Source organism: Narcine bancroftii, chromosome 1, assembly GCF_036971445.1.
Source record: "Narcine bancroftii isolate sNarBan1 chromosome 1, sNarBan1.hap1, whole genome shotgun sequence".
Taxonomy (NCBI): domain Eukaryota; kingdom Metazoa; phylum Chordata; class Chondrichthyes; order Torpediniformes; family Narcinidae; genus Narcine; species Narcine bancroftii.
The window spans coordinates 7476708-7491694 of record NC_091469.1 but is presented as its reverse complement, the minus strand read 5'-3'; the positions used below and the strand labels follow the sequence as shown (position 1 = coordinate 7491694).

The following is a 14987-nucleotide window of genomic DNA, read 5'->3' as shown; positions in this document are numbered from 1 at the left end:
AGCTTTTTGCATATTGGCCTTCATAAATCAAAGCGTTGAATATAGGAGCTGGGATGTTATGGTAAAATTGTTTGAGACATTGGTCAGGTCAAATTTGGAGTATTGTGTACAGTTTTGGTCCCCTAACTACAGGGAAGATATCAGTAGGATAGAAGCAGTGAAGAGAAGATTTACTAGGATGTTGCCTGAACTTCAGCAAATAAGTTACAAAGAACAGTCAAACAGATATGGACTTTATTCCCGGAGCGTAGAAGAATGAGGGGAGATTTGATAGAAGTATTTAAAATTATGAGAGAGATCGAGTAAATGTTGATAGGCTTTTTCCACTGCAGGAGGTGAGATACAAACTAGAGGACATGGGTTAAGGGTGAAAGGGGAAAAGTTTAGGGGGATCATAAGGGGGAACTCCTTCACACAGATAGTGGTGGGAGTGTAGAATGAGCTGCCAGCTGAAGTGGTGAAAGCAGGCTCAAAGTTAACATTTAAGAATTTTCAGTGGGCACATGGATGGGAGAGATATGGAGGGCTCTGAATGGTGCAGGTCAGTGGGACTAGGCAGAAAAATGGTTTAGAACAAACTAGAATGGCCTGTTTCTGTGCTGAAATGCTCTCTGATTCTATTGATTAATAGTTATCTTCCTTTCCATTCAGATGTTCTGATATTCCGATCATTTTAAATGATGACCCCAGTAACCCAGGGGCTGATCTATTTTGCAAACGTGGCAAAGAAGAAATGGACAACCAATGGAAAATATTAGAAGAGTGCAGATTACTAAACCCTCACCAAGGAAGAAGCTGAAAACATACTTCCAATTCACAAAGAACTTGGAGTTACAGGTGTAAAACATGAAAGTCTGCAGACACCATGGTTGAAATAAAAACAATGCTGGAGAAACTCAGCAGGTCAAACAGTGTTCTTTATATAGCAAAGATAAAGATACATAACCGACATTTCGGGCTTGAGGTATGAAAAAATGTCGGCAGGCATCTGAACCAAGAGGTAAGGGTGGGAGGGGCAGGGGGAGGAGCATAGTCCCAAAAGCAGGTGGTAATAGGTAGAGAAAGGAGGGAGGGCACGGCAGCCAGCAGCGGAAGGCGAATGGCTGGATGAAATGAGAGGGAAGAGGGTGGAGAAGTGAGGGAAAGAAGACAGGGGAAAGGAAGGGAAGAGAGGGGGAAAGCAGAAAATGGACATCGATATCAAGGCCATCCTGTTGGAGAGTGCCCAGACAAAAAAAAAATCAGGTTTTTTTTCTTTTTACAGATACTGGATTAGTTTAATGTTGCTGCATTTCTCTGCTGGGAATGACTGACGATAAGACATTATACATCATAAAAAAAAGATCAGTCTCATGTTTGAGAACCCAAATCCATGGAAGTCTCAAAAAAAAAATCCAGATTCAAATTGTTGCTCCTGCTAACAACTGTGAGAAATTGACCCCTAATTAAAGAGAACATCTTGCACAACTGCATAAAATATTAGGCTTCTCTCAGCTTAAGGGAACATTTCAGATCAGTTTCCAGCAATAATGGAGCATTCAGTTCACATCCTTGCCATCTTCATGGGCTCAATCCCAAAAATATAGCCAAGGACAGGTAAAACAAAATATTTCCTCCAAAACTGAAATCTTCAATGATTTCCAATATTTCTCAGCAGGATTTCAAAGAGTTTAAGAACAAACTGTACTTGGCACATTTTGTCCATTACGTATTGTTTCCTGTTGGCCTGCTTCCCTGCAATGCAAGGAAGATTCTCAGCTGTGAGATTTGAACGAGTAACTGCAGAATAATTAGGATTATCTGCATTTCAACATTGAACCCGTTTAAATTGCACAAGCGTGTGCTTGCATGAGGAATTTAAAATTATCAGGACCAAAAAAATATCCAGTTGAATCATTCCAGACCAAATATAAACTCCTGCATCTTGGGGGAGACCAAGATCTATTACCACCAACTAACTTTTGACTCAGGGATCAACAGCGATAAAACAACAGAGAGATGAACTTCCACTAACTCCCCTGACATGACAAAAAGAAAGAGAAATTCCAATTAGCCTTGCCTGGCCAATTTACACACATGCAGGTTGAAAGAATGAACTTCTAATGTTAAAGTTAAGAATCTATAGAAGGCCTACAGCAAAACTTTACATTTTGTCAATTCATTATTAAATCCAACCCTCATATTTCTTGCTGATCAATTCCAGAGGGGTCTTAGTTTCAAACACTCAGCTTCTCGTGTGCTGTACCAACAAGCAACACTGACCTTAATCCCAAATGATTGAAATGGCCAAGCAGAAAGGTCAACATCAAAATCACCCAATCAATTCCTCAGTAGCTGAAGTTAAGTTGTCTTGGGATAGACGGGACGCACCTGAAAAACACAAGGAGTCCAGAAGTTAATTATACACACACAGACGTAATGAGATACACACAAAATGTAAACATTGAGAATGTGCTCCATTTTGATCTAAGAATTTAAAAGTCAAAGATTTGTCACTGAATAATGTGAACTTTTGTAACAGAAATAAATTCCACTTACTTGTGAAATTTCAATATCCTTCCATGTTAACCAAGATCTTAATCCAATGGGAAAATATGATTTAGTACTAAATCAGTAATATACAGTAAGATTATATTTTAACATGATAATTCTGAAATACAATCAAAATGTAAAAATAAATGGATCTCCATTTGTATACTTGTGTGACTTTTCACAATGAAATTATTTTAAAACAATTCAGTACTTGCACCAATATGTATTTTCAAATAATCATATTTGTCATTGAATGCAAACTGAACACAGGGAGGCATGCTTTATATAGTAGATATATATAGTAGATATATATAGCATAGACACCCTCATCAGTGTCTATGCTCCAACCCTCCAGGCGGAACCAGCAGAAAAGGACAAGTTCTACACCGACCTGCGCAACCTCATCCAATGCACCCCTACAGCCGACAAGGTTGTCATCCTGGGCGACTTCAACGCTCGTGTCGGCAAAGAGTCAGAAACCTGGCCAGGAATCCTGGGCAAGCATGGCGTCGGCAAGTGCAACGACAATGGGCGCCTCTGCGCAGAACAGCGGCTTGTCATTACAAACACCCTTTTTCAGCAGAGGGACAGCCTTAAGACCACCTGGATGCATCCCCGATCCAAACACTGGCACCTCCTGGACTACATCCTGGTGCGAGAAAGTGACAAACGAGATGTGCTCCACACCAGGGTCATGCCTAGCGCGGAATGCCACACTGACCACCGGCTGGTTCGCTGCAAGCTCAACCTTCACTTCAAACCAAAGCCCAGGAACAATAAAGCCCCCAGAAAGAGGTTCAATGTTGGAAACCTGCAGTCAGACGAAGCGAGAGGAAACTTCCAGGCAAACCTCAAAGCAAAGCTCGACGATGCAACCCGCCTCACGGACCCGTCCCCTGAAACCCTCTGGGATCAGTTGAAGACTACCATACTGCAATCCACTGAAGAGGTACTGGGCTTCTCCTCCAGGAAAAACAAGGACTGGTTTGACGAAAACAGCCAGGAAATCCAGGAGCTGCTGGCAAAGAAGCGAGCTGCCCACCAGGCTCACCTTACAAAGCCGTCCTGTCCAGAGAAGAAACAAGCCTTCCGTCGCGCATGCAGCCATCTTCAGCGCAAACTCCGGGAGATCCAAAATGAGTGGTGGACTAGCCTCGCCAAACGAACCCAGCTCAGCGCGGACATTGGCGACTTCAGGGGTTTCTACGAGGCTCTAAAGGCTGTGTATGGCCCCTCACCCCAAGTCCAAAGCCCGCTGCGCAGCTCAGACGGCAAAGTCCTCCTCAGCGACAAGATCTCCATCCTCAACCGATGGTCAGAACACTTCCAATCTCTTTTCAGTGCCAACCGCTCAGTCCAAGATTCCGCCCTGCTCCAGCTCCCTCAACAGCCCCTAAGGCTAGAGCTGGATGAGGTTCCCACCCTGGATGAGACATATAAGGCAATCGAACAACTGAAAAGTGGCAAAGCAGCAGGTATGGATGGAATCCCCCCAGAAGTCTGGAAGGCTGGCGGCAAAACTCTGCATGCCAAACTGCATGAGTTTTTCAAGCTTTGTTGGGACCAAGGTAAACTGCCTCAGGATCTTCGTGATGCCACCATCATCACCCTGTACAAAAACAAAGGCGAGAAATCAGACTGCTCAAACTACAGGGGAATCACGTTGCTCTCCACTGCAGGCAAAATCTTCGCTAGGATTCTACTAAATAGAATAATACCTAGTGTCGCCGAGAATATTCTCCCAGAATCACAGTGCGGCTTTCGCGCAAACAGAGAAACTACTGACATGGTCTTTGCCCTCAGACAGCTCCAAGAAAAATGCAGAGAACAAAACAAAGGACTCTACATCACCTTTGTTGACCTCACCAAAGCCTTCGACACCGTGAGCAGGAAAGGGCTTTGGCAAATACTAGAGCGCATCGGATGTCCCCCAAAGTTCCTCAACATGATTATCCAACTGCACGAAAACCAACAAGGTCGGGTCAGATACAGCAATGAGCTCTCTGAACCCTTCTCCATTAACAATGGCGTGAAGCAAGGCTGTGTTCTGGCACCAACCCTCTTTTCAATCTTCTTCAGCATGATGCTGAACCAAGCCATGAAAGACCCCAACAATGAAGACGCTGTTTACATCCGGTACCGCACGGATGGCAGTCTCTTCAATCTGAGGCGCCTGCAAGCTCACACCAAGACACAAGAGAAACTTGTCCGTGAACTACTCTTTGCAGACGATGCCGCTTTAGTTGCCCATTCAGAGCCAGCTCTTCAGCGCTTGACGTCCTGCTTTGCGGAAACTGCCAAAATGTTTGGCCTGGAAGTCAGCCTGAAGAAAACTGAGGTCCTCCATCAGCCAGCTCCCCACCATGATTACCAGCCCCCCCACATCTCCATCGGGCACACAAAACTCAAAACGGTCAACCAGTTTACCTATCTCGGCTGCACCATTTCATCAGATGCAAGGATCGACAATGAGATAGACAACAGACTCGCCAAGGCAAATAGCGCCTTTGGAAGACTACACAAAAGAGTCTGGAAAAACAACCAACTGAAAAACCTCACAAAGATAAGCGTATACAGAGCCGTTGTCATACCCACACTCCTGTTCGGCTCCGAATCATGGGTCCTCTACCGGCACCACCTACGGCTCCTAGAACGCTTCCACCAGCGTTGTCTCCGCTCCATCCTCAACATCCATTGGAGCGCTTACATCCCTAACGTCAAAGTACTCGAGATGGCAGAGGTCGACAGCATCGAGTCCACGCTGCTGAAGATCCAGCTGCGCTGGATGGGTCACGTCTCCAGAATGGAGGACCATCGCCTTCCCAAGATCGTGTTATATGGCGAGCTCTCCACTGGCCACCGTGACAGAGGTGCACCAAAGAAAAGGTACAAGGACTGCCTAAAGAAATCTCTTGGTGCCTGCCACATTGACCACCGCCAGTGGGCTGATATCGCCTCAAACCGTGCATCTTGGCGCCTCACAGTTTGGCGGGCAGCAACCTCCTTTGAAGAAGACCGCAGAGCCTACCTCACTGACAAAAGGCAAAGGAGGAAAAACCCAACACCCATCCCCAACCAACCAATTTTCCCCTGCAACCGCTGCAATCGTGTCTGCCTGTCCCGCATCGGACTTGTCAGCCACAAACGAGTCTGCAGCTGACGTGGACTTTTTACCCCCTCCATAAATCTTCGTCCGCGAAGCCAAGCCAAAGAAAAAAAAATATAGTAGATAGCACAACATCATGAAATTACTAGTGACACAGGTTTGAATCCAGTGCTGTCTGTAAGGAGTTTGTCTGCTCTCCCCATTACCACGTGTGTTTTCTCTGGGTGCTGTGGTTTCCTCCCACCTCCAAAACATACAGGGTTGGTCAGTTAATTGAGTGAGACGGGTTTCAAGGACACATATCCCATTGTTGGGAAGGAGGTAAATAGAGATAGACTGAGAGAGACAGAGAGGGGAACCGATAGGGAGACCGAGTGGGAGGGAGGGAGAGGGGAACCGAGACCACGAGGGCAAGACAGACAGAATTCAAAATTAAGAATTCAATTTAAAATACACTTAACAAAAATCTGTGAAAATAATTTCAGATGTATCAGTGGTCAGGAATGGATAAACTTGCGAATGTCGTGTCACAAACGATAGGTAAGCCAAGAATGTACAGCTGAAATTGTCAACACAAGGACAAGTCAGAAGCACAAAATTTGCTGCATTAACATTCCACTGCCCACTGCACAAGAGAAGTTGTAATTCAAGAGAAATATAAAGCAAAACGGTCATAAACTTCCAAGCTATGATAAACTGCACAGGTCAAACCGTGTACTTTATATAGCAAAGATAAAGATACATAACCAATGTTTCAGGCTTGAGCCCTTCATCAACATATGGAAAAAAATGTACCCAGGTGCCCAAACATAACGGTGGTGGGTGTGAGGAGGGGAAGGGGGAGGAAACTGTCCCAAAAGCAGGACATAAAAGATGGATAAGGAAGGGAGGGACACCAGTAAGCAGGGGGAGGAGGGCTGGCTCTGTGACTGGAGAGGGAAGGGGATGGAGAGCTGGAGGAAAGAAGACAAAGGGAAAGGGAAGGGAGAGAGAATGGAGAGCGGGTTAACAGAAACTGGAGAAGTCAAAGGTAATGCCATCTGGTTAGAGAGTGCCCGGATGGAAAATTAAGCATTGCTCCTCCAATTTATGGGTGATCTTAGAGGGAGAGTACACAAGGCCATGGACAAACATGTCAGCATGTTCGTCATTCTACCTCCCTTCCCTATGTCTTCTTTCCTCAAGCTCTCCACCCCCTTCCCTCGTCATTCACAGCCATCCCTCCTCCCCTGATTACTGGTGTGCCCTCCCCCCCCTTATCCACCTATCACCTCCTGCCTTTGGGACTGTGCTCCTCCCCTGCCCTCTCCGCCCCCCACTATTATGTTCAGGCGCTTAACTACAATTCTTCTTACCTTGATGAAGGGCTCAAGCCCAAAATGTTGGTTAAGTATCTTTATCTTTGCTTCATAAAGGACACTGTTTGACCTGCTGAGTTTCTCCAGCAATGTGTTTTTACTTCAACCACTGGGTGTACAGACTTTCGTGTTTTTTCCCCATAAACTGCACAGGGCACAGTTACAGCCAGTAAAACTTCAAGAACTGTGGCAGAGAAAGCAGGCAAAGCCACCACATGATCTAGTGACACACATTTCAATCTGCGGAATCCATCAGAATATTTCTGGAGCTACCATCCATAAAGACAAATGGTTCTACTGCAGTTACAACTTGCCGTCTAACAGAGAAAATAAAACTCTCATGCGATATAAAAACAGAAAACTCAGTTGAAGTGATAACAATGGGAATAGAAACAGAGTTAATAATGTCAGATTGAAAACAGTCAGAACTGGAGGGCGAGGAAACCATCTTATTAAACTATGGGGCAGTTCAACAAGTTTTGATCTTCAAAAGATTCTTATGTCCTATCCACAAAAGGACAAACAAATGTAATCCAACTAATCATCTCTTCACCAACTCTTAGTTTGCACTCCATGGCAAAGTTACAGAAGGTAATAGTAAAGTGATCTTAACACAGCATCACCCCCTGGACTGCTCATCTTCGGACTCTGTCACAAGCATTGAGGCAAACATCTTCACCAGCATTAATTTCCAGTGGTAAGTTGAAAGCACAACCCACAGCATCAAGCCAGCATGCAAGTCTAAATGGAATCGAAGTTGACTGGAGTCAGATCTGGGATAAAGGAGTATGACTTCACTCATCAGAAGTCAATTGTCTCAGCCCTGAGACAACATAGATATCATACATCATTGAATTCAATTTGTGTCTGCTTAAACACAAAGCATTCCATCCCTACTGGTCAGAAGATTGAAACAACACTCAAGTGAACTTCATGTTGTGCCAAGCCACGAACATCTCACAAAGATATCAGAATCGATCATTAATGTTGAAAAATATCTGCACAGTACAGGCTCTTCAGCCGACAGTGTTGTGCTGGTGAACCTAAAGTACATGCAAACCTACTCAACAATCTAATTTTTCCCAACCTCACACCCACAGTGCCTATATTTTGACTGTCCCTAGTGTACCAGCCTCTACCCCTAACACCACCAATGCATTCTAGGCTCCCAACACTTTTTTAAAAAAACCTACCTCTGATATCTACCCAAAACTGTCCTCCACCCTCCTAAAATAAATGCCCTTTTGTATTTGATGTTAACAGTCCAGGCTAAAGATGCTGGGTGTCCAACCTATCTAAGCCCCTCATAATCCTAAATTATTTGATTTTATAAATGTTGATTAAATAAAATATTCAAAAAAAGCTAAGAAATGGTCAAAATTGTAATTAAAATGGCACCTTAAAGCGGTGACACTTTGCAAGCAGCTCTGGCGGGAATAATCAAATATTCCCATTCCGAACTCCTAAAAATCAAACTTACCTGGCAGCCTGGAGGTCCCAAGATCACTTGGAATTGGCAGAACCCATAGAACCGGCAATCTCTGTCGGGCCAAGGGACCTTTGAACAGCTCACGCAAGCACAATAACAAGCCCACAGTTTACAACAACTCTGGAGTTTTAAACAGCTCAGCCAGCTACTACAACAACAACTCCAGCAGCGGGCCCACAAGCCAGGTAAATAAGACCCAACTACGTGGAACCAGAGGCGGGGCCTCAGGTCAAGCTGAGATGCTGGGTCTTGAGGCTTCCGCTCCCCACCATCCTCTTGGCCAACATACTTGACAAACTCCAAGGCAGACTTCAATATCAGAGAATGGTGTGTGATGTGCTTTACGGAAACATGACGAAACATGGACATTCTGGACATGGCACTGCAGCCCAAGGACTACACCCTCCATCATGCTGACCGAACACCAGCATCTGGAAAAACCAGGGTAGGCGACATTTGTGTTATTATCATCGTGGTGCACAGATGTGATGGTCATGTCTCAGTCCTGTTCCCCCAACCTGTAACATCTGGCAGCCATGTTGCCCATGTTCACCACCATCACCATTCTGCCCCAGGCAGAATGTCAGGCTGGCACAGGAGGGACTGAGCACTGTGATTAACGGCCAGGAGACAGTAATCCGGATGTCTTCCGATCATTGTGGGAGACTTCAATCAGGCCAAACTACCACCAACATGTCAGATGGGAGACCAGGGGAACCAATACACTCGACCACTGCTACACCATCATGAACTACACATACCAAGCCATACCACGACCACACTTTGGCAAGTCTGATCATCTGGCTAGACTTCTACTCCTGGCTTACAAGCAGAGACTGAAATCCACAGCACAGTGGTGAAGACGACGAAGGTATCGTCGAGAGAGGTGGAGGATCATCTGCAGGACTGCTTTGAATCGGTGGGCTGGAACGTATTTAGGAACATCCATAGATTAGAATGAATATGCAATAGGTGTCACCGACTTCATCAAGTCCTACGTGGATGAGTGTGGGTTCATGCACAAATGCCATGTGTTCCCTAACCAGAAGCCCTGGATGATTCAGAGAATCCAAAACCTGCTGAGAACGAGAACAAGGGCATTTAAGGCTGGGATTTGAGATCTTTACAAGTTCAGGTAAGACCAGCAGAAGGCCATCATCTCCGAAGCAAAGTGATAATTCGAGAGGAAGCTAGAGACAGCCACATGCCAGCTATGACAGGGAGTGCAGGCTATTATTAACCTACAAAGCAAAGGTGAACACTATAGATGGCTGCGATGCTTCACTACCCAATGAGCTGAACACCTTCTATGCCCATTTAGATGAGTGGAACCAAACAATGCCTAGTGGAATCCCTGAAAAGGCTGAGGACCCTGTGACATCTGTCTATGAAGACGACGTCAGAACATCATTCAAGAGGGTGAATCCTTACAAGGCATCAGGCCCTGACGGCAAATCTGGCAGGGCACTGAAAATCTGCACCATCCAACGAGCCGGAGTGTTCACGGACATTTATAAACTTTCATTGTAGCAGTCAACGGTTCCCACCAGCTTCAAAAGGGCATCAATCATCCCAGCACCCAAGAGGTGTAACGTGGGCTGCCTCAACCACGACCACCCAGTAGCACTAACTTCTACTGCGATTAAATATTTCAAGGGGCTGGTCATGGCCAGAATTAACATGTATCAAAGTAAAGATGTGGACCCACTGCAATTCGCCCATCATCATAATTGCTCCACGACAGATGCAATATCGGCGGCTCTCCACTCAGCTTTCATTCATACGACTGCTCTTCATTGACTACAGTTTGGCTTTCAATACCATTATTTCCTCAGTGCTGGTCAAGCTACAACTCTAGGCCTCTGTACCGCATTCTGCAACTGGATCCTTGACTTTCTCATCGGAAGACCACAGTCAGAACAAATTGGAAACAACGTCTCCTCCTACTGACTATCAACACAGGCGCATCTCAAGGATGTGTGCTTAGCCCACTCTACTAATTATTCACTCATGACTGTGTGGTCAGTCACAATCCCAATGCCATCTACAAGTTTGCCGATGACACCACAGCTGTCGGCAGAATCACAAACAGCAATGAGGAAGCGTACAGGAGGGAGAGAGATCAACTCATTGAATGGTGTAATGACAACAACCTTGCGCTCAGCGTCAGCAAAACCAAGGGGATGATTGTGGTCTTCAAAAGGAAGTCAGGGGAACATGACCCAGGGCTCAGTAGTGGAGAGGATCAAGAAATTCAAATTCAAATCCCTGTGTGTCAACATCTCAGAGGATCTGTCTCCACATTGATGGAATCACAAAGGCGGTTCGCCAGTGGCTATTCCTTGTGAGGGGTTTGTGGCGGTTCAGTAAGTCACTGAAGACTCTCGTAAACCTACAGCTGTACCGTGGAGAGCATTCTGGCTGGTTGCATCACTGCCTAGGAAGGAGGCACCAATTCTCAGGACAAGAATAAACTCCAGAGGGTTGTTAACTGGGCCTGCGACATCACAGGCACCAGACTTCACTCTATCGAGGACATCGACATGAGGCAGTGTCTTAAAAAAGCAGTCTCTATCCTCAAAGACCCCCACCACCCAGGCCATGCCGTCTTCACTCTGCTACTTTGGGGAAAATGTACAGGGGCCTAAAAATGAGCACTCAGCGGCACAGGGACAGCTTTTTCCCCTCTGCCATCAGATTCCTGAATAACCAATGAACCAGACCCTGCCTTCCTTTTCGTGCACTAATATTATTATTATTTTAATTTTTATTGTAACGTCATAACATGGTTATAATATGAATGTTTGCACTTTGATGCTGCCACAAAAGCACTGAATTTCATGACTTGCTCATGACAATAAATCCTGATTCTGAAAATTCTGTTATTTAACATGTACTTTAATCTTGTGACAGAACCACTAAAGCTTGCTAGAAAACAGGTAGCAATGCAAACTGTTATTTCACTGAAAATAGTTATGGCACCTCAGGGCAATTTAATTCTCTACTTGTCCACCTATTTCTTCACAATCACTGCAGTTAAAAAAAAACCTTTGTTAATAGCTTCAAATGGGCTGTTGAGAAATGAAATATTACGTGAGATGCCGCTGTGAAAGGTCATTAAATTGACAGTTTCAATTGATGCATCGCTAAATTGATTAAATAATAAGTCCGCCTTTCTTTTAGCTAAAAACTGGCCAACGTACATCCATATCACAGATTCTTCTACAAAGAACAGTCTCAATTGAATTCTGAAGGAAATAGTTGAAAAATGCGAAGGTAAAGAACAGCTCAGTCAAAGCCTTTTAATTGGACATTTCCTTTAGTTTCTATAAAAACCAAATTAAACAAATATGTTTCGTATATCCCTACATTACTGAGAGGTTGTGTTTCTAGAAAGGGATGGCACGGATAGCGAAGAGTTTAGGACGACTCTATTACAAGGATCAAATCTGGTGCTGTCTGAAGTTTTTGAGTTTATGTGCCTGCGAGGGTTTCCTCCTGGTTCGAGGGTTTCCTCCTGGTTCGAGGGTTTCCTCCTGGTTCGAGGGTTTCCTCCTGGTTCGAGGGTTTCCTCCTGGTTCGAGGGTTTCCTCCTGGTTCGAGGGTTTCCTCCTGGTTCGAGGGTTTCCTCCTGGTTCGAGGGTTTCCTCCTGGTTCGAGGGTTTCCTCCTGGTTCGAGGGTTTCCTCCTGGTTCGAGGGTTTCCTCCTGGTTCGAGGGTTTCCTCCTGGTTCGAGGGTTTCCTCCTGGTTCGAGGGTTTCCTCCTGGTTCGAGGGTTTCCTCCTGGTTCGAGGGTTTCCTCCTGGTTCGAGGGTTTCCTCCTGGTTCGAGGGTTTCCTCCTGGTTCGAGGGTTTCCTCCTGGTTCGAGGGTTTCCTCCTGGTTCGAGGGTTTCCTCCTGGTTCGAGGGTTTCCTCCTGGTTCGAGGGTTTCCTCCTGGTTCGAGGGTTTCCTCCTGGTTCGAGGGTTTCCTCCTGGTTCGAGGGTTTCCTCCTGGTTCGAGGGTTTCCTCCTGGTTCGAGGGTTTCCTCCTGGTTCGAGGGTTTCCTCCTGGTTCGAGGGTTTCCTCCTGGTTCTACGGTTCCCTTCCACATTCCAAAGTGTATGGGGTTGATGGGTTAATTGGTCACATGAATGTAATTGGGTGGAGTGGTCTCACGGTCTGGAAGGGTCTGCTACATTTCGAAATTAAAATCATCCAAATAGCCATTTCCCATCATGAGAACCCTTCATAAATATGAGCAAAATTTGTTTTGTTTCCTGAACATTTTGCATTTATTTACTCCCCCCCACCCCCACCCCTCAGACTTTTTGAGAGTGATTTGCAAATTCCATCAGAGTGAATTTCCCTTATCTGAACTGTTGTCACAGGTTGAAGGGTCACACTCTATCATTCATTCAATAACAAAGTTGAACATAATCTGTTTGAAATAAATTCTTCAACTAACACTGCAAAACACAGCAGGTGAAAGTAAACCCAAGTATAATGCCTTTCCTGCCCTCCTATTCATGTCCAATTACGTTCTCTTGGCTGTTGGCCAATGCCCCTCCCCTGCCCCCTTTCCGCCCCTCCCCTGCCCCCTTTCCGCCCCCTCCCCTGCCCCCTTTCCGCCCCCTCCCCTGCCCCCTCCCCTGCCCCCTCCCCTGCCCCCTCCCCTGCCCCCTCCCCTGCCCCCTCCCCTGCCCCCTCCCCTGCCCCCTCCCCTGCCCCCTCCCCTGCCCCCTCCCCTGCCCCCTCCCCTGCCCCCTCCCCTGCCCCCTCCCCTGCCCCCTCCCCTGCCCCCTCCCCTGCCCCCTCCCCTGCCCCCTCCCCTGCCCCCTCCCCTGCCCCCTCCCCTGCCCCCTCCCCTGCCCCCTCCCCTGCCCCCTCCCCTGCCCCCTCCCCTGCCCCCTCCCCTGCCCCCTCCCCTGCCCCCTCCCCTGCCCCCTCCCCTGCCCCCTCCCCTGCCCCCTCCCCTGCCCCCTCCCCTGCCCCCTCCCCTGCCCCCTCCCCTGCCCCCTCCCCTGCCCCCTCCCCTGCCCCCTCCCCTGCCCCCTCCCCTGCCCCCTCCCCTGCCCCCTCCCCTGCCCCCTCCCCCTGCCCCCTTTCCGCCCCTCCCCCTGCCCCCTTTCCGCCCCTCCCCCTGCCCCCTTTCCGCCCCTCCCCCTGCCCCCTTTCCGCCCCTCCCCCTGCCCCCTTTCCGCCCCTCCCCCTGCCCCCTTTCCGCCCCTCCCCCTGCCCCCTTTCCGCCCCTCCCCCTGCCCCCTTTCCGCCCCTCCCCCTGCCCCCTTTCCGCCCCCCCTCCTGCCCCCTTTCCTCCTGCCCCCTTTCCTCCTGCCCTTTCCTCCTGCCCTTTCCTCCTGCCCTTTCCTCCTGCCCTTTCCTCCTGCCCTTTCCTCCTGCCCTTTCCTCCTGCCCTTTCCTCCTGCCCTTTCCTCCTGCCCTTTCCTCCTGCCCTTTCCTCCTGCCCTTTCCTCCTGCCCTTTCCTCCCCCCCTCCTGCCCTTTCCTCCCCCCCTCCTGCCCTTTCCTCCCCCCCTCCTGCCCTTTCCTCCCCCCCTCCTGCCCTTTCCTCCCCCCCTCCTGCCCTTTCCTCCCCCCCTCCTGCCCTTTCCTCCCCCCCTCCTGCCCTTTCCTCCCCCCCTCCTGCCCTTTCCTCCCCCCCTCCTGCCCTTTCCTCCCCCCCTCCTGCCCTTTCCTCCCCCCCTCCTGCCCTTTCCTCCCCCCCTCCTGCCCTTTCCTCCCCCCCTCCTGCCCTTTCCTCCCCCCCTCCTGCCCTTTCCTCCCCCCCTCCTGCCCTTTCCTCCCCCCCTCCTGCCCTTTCCTCCCCCCCTCCTGCCCTTTCCTCCCCCCCTCCTGCCCTTTCCTCCCCCCCTCCTGCCCTTTCCTCCCCCCCTCCTGCCCTTTCCTCCCCCCCTCCTGCCCTTTCCTCCCCCCTCCTGCCCTTTCCTCCCCCCTCCTGCCCTTTCATCCCCCCTGCCCTTTCAATCAGGCACCTGCCTGCTTTTTGCTCATACCTTGATAAAGGCCTCGGACCCAAAACTTAGTTATACATTTCCTCACATCTGAAATTCAGTTGACCAAAAAGTTCAATTATCCGAATTTTTTTTTTGGCTGCGACATGACACCACAAATTGATTTTTTTTCCACCCGATGTGCTCAGGTGGGGCTCTGACATGCTGTTAGTGCCAGTTTGGTAACAACAGAGCTCAGAACTAGCCAGGAAGATGGATGCTGAACGGCAAGATATCAGGCTGGCATCTTGAGCCATCAGTGAGTGACTGGAGGAAGTCGGTGGGTCAGGTAGCGTATTGGCGGCGGGGAGGGAGGGAATTGTCCTCATTCAGGTAACTCCTTCCCCTCTCTCTTTCCATTTCTTCTTTACCCTCCACTGTACTTGCATCTCCGCCATCCTGGCATCATCAAGAAGAGAGGCCTCCTGGGCAGGAACAAAGTCCAGGTTCCCAGGATCAGCGGTGGCGGTAGGGAGGTATCGGGGAATCGGTGACAGCTGTTTTCTTCTG

The 14987-nt window shown here is 48.3% G+C and overlaps 1 protein-coding gene across 7 annotated transcripts in view; it reads right to left on the bottom strand.

Annotated features, from left to right (window-relative positions):
* Window positions 1–14987, bottom strand: part of LOC138755016 (adhesion G protein-coupled receptor L3-like) — a 747574-nt gene that overhangs the window by 583445 nt on the left and 149142 nt on the right. For all 7 annotated transcript variants that reach the window (XM_069920224.1, XM_069920232.1, XM_069920177.1 and 4 more), the window contains exon 2: window positions 2263–2370. The gene's annotated coding sequence lies outside the window, so the exon portion shown is untranslated. The remainder of the gene's footprint in view (window positions 1–2262; window positions 2371–14987) is intronic.